Consider the following 4,045-nt stretch of genomic DNA (forward strand, 5'->3'; position numbering starts at 1 on the left):
GGTTATTGATGAAAAAATCATATATTCAACTTCAATAACACATAAATAACCTCCGCGGTTTCACTTCAATTACCCTGAAATGACACCACGGAGAGGTTATTTCTGGATTATTGAAGACAAACCATATATTTCAATTCAATAACCCCAAAATATCAAAAGAAGACGATCACACCAAGAGAGAACTTAAATTCCAGCAGTCCTAAAAGACGATAACATGGGGAAAGTACAGATAAAAAATAACAGTTAATAGAATCATTGAAAAATTAAGAGTTAATAGAAAACATCCCGAGGTTATTTCGAGGTTATTGATGAAAAAATCATATATTCAACTTCAATAACACATAAATAACCTCCGCGGTTTCACTTCAATTACCCTGAAATGACACCACGGAGAGGTTATTTCTGGATTATTGAAGACAAACCATATATTTCAATTCAATAACCCCAAAATAAAACAGAAATAACCTCCGCGGTGTTATTTATGGGTTATTGAAGAGAAACCCAACGCAGATGATATTCCGGGATTATTTCTAGGTTATTGCGGAGTCCGCGGTTCCACTTTAATATTTTTTAGGTGGGGTCGATATAGCACACATGACGATATATTACTAGAAGCCCCTAAATATGATACAATTAATTAAAAAAAAATGATTAAAGGATTTGGCCATATTCCTAACATATTACAAAAATTTAACCGATGATGGACTCGATAACAAGTTGAAGTTATCGGCATCTATCATTTAAGGATCTCAGATAAGTAGAAGCAAGAGAAAATTAGAAAAAGGAATGCTGCAGAAATTATGCTACCTTTCTCCGTAAGGTGCCATGTGGAGTCCCTAAAAAGAAAATGTTCAGCTTCTTAGCTAAACTATTCTGATGATAAGTAAAATTTAGGCACCGACTATTAAGAATGATGATGCAACTTTAGTGAAAGATAGAGGTGCAACATCAATAGGTGATTAAGAAAATGTTGCGTCTAAAAGATGAATCAGGGCAACTGCCTTGGACCAACCATAGTGGGAAAGAAGCCCTCCAGTATTTCCCTGAGGTAACTGTAATAAGAAAATACTGTGTTGCAAGATTTGATCAAGATTATAAATGAGTTTGATTGAAGTCATCAAAAATGTCATTGGATGGAATAATGTTAGTTTTATCATTTATAGTAGTAATTTACATTTTTGGGCAACTCTCTCTAATTATTAGAAACATTTTAATGCTATTATAAAGTCTTCTATTTTTTGGGTCCAAATTTAATTTTCCAGAATTTTTAAGTTGTTGCTAAATGCTTTATGTTTTATAATTATCTTAATATGGATTGATATAGTTTTGTATAGTTTGAACATCACTAAGAAAACATTATTTATACTTGGATAGGTGTTTTTTAAGTTGTTGCTAAATGCTTTATGTTCTATAATTATCTTAGTATGGATTGATATAGTTTTGTATAGTTTGAAAATCACTAAGAAAACATTATTTATACTTGGATAGGTGCTTCTTTCAATGTCTTCAAATTGCTTCTAAGTTTCATTACAATGGTGGTAAATATTCATATGAACTATATGCTTTGCTCGTTTGGATAAGAATGTCACAACCATATATATTTCAATTGCACAGGCTATAAATTATTGAGAATAGTCTCCTGAAAGGTAATTTATTCATTTTGAAAAGGTCATACTTTTTTCTCCATGATCAAATTTTTATTTAATCAACCTACGAGGAAAATGTGGTGGTGGTCTCTTCTATTCTATCTAAGATGGTCAAACTTTTCTTTCTATGTATAGGGCCAGACTTAGGCTTCTCTAATCAAGGATTTTACACTCTAGGCTCCTCAAATACCTTCCCACTCATATGTTTTATGTTATTGCAGTGCTCGACATTCAGTCCCTTTAATTTATTTATATAAGGCTAGGTAATATCAATTGGATTCTCTAGCTCAACGAGTTAGCTATTTGCCCAAGTTATATTTCAATGTTCCTTATGCTTGTAACCTGAATTTATATTTAATTCTACTCATTCAATAGTACTTATTCCAATAATTTGTTCTTTTCCCTAAATTGGGGATAAAAAGTAAATCTGGGAGGGTAGGTAAGTCTTGGCTTGCCACTACCCTGGTTATCCCAATTACCTACGGAGTTGGATTATTTACTACTCCATTGTTGGTTTCCTACCCCTTAGTTATTATTATTCTAGTTGAAATTTGGATGGTTCTTTCAGCGTGGGTTGTAGGTGTTGGAATATAGGTCATTGGGTTTGTTGGTTATATCATTCATACATTCAACATAAGCATTACAGAGATCCAATTGTTTTCCATAAGTCTTCTCTTTTATAGCTCATGATCATATTACAAACTTTAGTATAGTTTCCTTAAAATGACAACCACTAAAAAGTTAAGATTGGTAATACACGTGTCGTGCACACTAACTCCCTTCGAAAGAATTGATTCTATTTGAAGGTCATTGATAATTATATTGGCCATCTCCTTAATAAGTGAATATGCCTCTTCAAATGGCTTTAACTTGAGTGACCCCCCATATTTAACATCCATTATCAACCTCAATAATCACATCAACTCATTATAAAAGGTCTAAATTATAAGTTAATCTAGTAAGGCGTGATAAGGATATTTTTGAGAAGCTCATTAATTCTTTTTAAAGTTTCATAGACTGATTCTCTATAGAATTGGGCAAAAGAGCTAATATCATTCTTAAGTTTTATCATTTTGGATAGTGGGAAGTATTTGTCCCAAAATTTTTGGGTTAAATCATTCCATGTGATAATTGATCTTGGTGCTAAAGATTTGAACCACATTTTGGCCTATTCCTAAGGGAGAAGAGAAAAATCATAGTCTAACGACATCATTAGAAACACAATTATACCTAAATTAGGCAAAATTTTTCAAGAAACTGGTTAAGTGGGCAAGCCCTCAAACCGATTGTTTTTGCACCATATGGATGATAACTGGTTTTAGCTCAAACGATGTGGTTTCTGTGGAAGGGTTATTGATACTAAAATGAATTTCTTTTATTGAAGGATTCACATGCTTCCTAAGGGGCCTTTTCGTTGAATTAGTGGTCTACTATAATTCTTTTATAGAGATTTAAGAAAATTTTGTGTTTAACATGAAAATTTACAAATAAAATGTAAAGTTTTAATGAATTTGAAGTTTACACCATAGTTTGTTTTGGCTAAATTTATAATTCGATAGATTTGATTGAATTTAAATTATATTGTTCGTGTAAAATGTTATAGGAAATTCACCGCCACCCATCGCCACGCCACCACTGTCGCCGCCCACCATAATCGCTTCACCGTCGTTTGCTGTAGCAACCCACCACCTCTGCCTGCTACTGTCCTCTAGTGCTCGCAACCCACCGCCCGCCACTTGCCGCCCACTGCTTGCCGCCCGCTACAATGTTGTGGCTGCCTCCCACCGCCGCTAGCTGCCAGCCCACAGCCCACCACTGTCATTCACAGCCCACCACTCATTGCCCGCCATTACATATTTTGCTCGCCTCCTGCTATTGTCATTCATCCATAATAGCCAGTCGGCGGCTCGCCGCCACCCTTGTCCCCCGCCTACCTACCCTTTGCCAGTCCACATCGCCCCCCACCGCCGCTCCCTGTTGCTCGCCGCAACCCGCTGTTGACTACTGGCTGCCCATTGTTGCTCTTCCGCCCTTTGCCCTTGTAAATACATTATTTTCATTCTACTTGAAATCAAATAATAAAATCTAAAGTCATAGATTTATCTTATAGTCAAAGAAACAACTCGAAAGTATTTCAAATGCATTATAATCATAGAACCTTACAAACCTCTTACATTGCATTTAATGTTTTGTAAACCAAATGGTCCCTAAGAGATCTGGGTCTTGATCCCGAGGTGGGTTTGCATTTCTTCAAAATTCCTAGATTTTTAAGTTTTTTTTTTTTTTTTTACAATTCTCTCTAATTGAGGGTCATAAAGCATTAGTTTAACTAGTCCAGTCCTACAAATACAAGCTTTGAACTAGCAAGTGAGAGACTCTAAAATAGCAGGAAACATAAT

This window comes from Phalaenopsis equestris, unplaced genomic scaffold (assembly GCF_001263595.1).
Source record: "Phalaenopsis equestris unplaced genomic scaffold, ASM126359v1 Scaffold201035, whole genome shotgun sequence".
Lineage (NCBI taxonomy): Eukaryota > Viridiplantae > Streptophyta > Magnoliopsida > Asparagales > Orchidaceae > Phalaenopsis > Phalaenopsis equestris.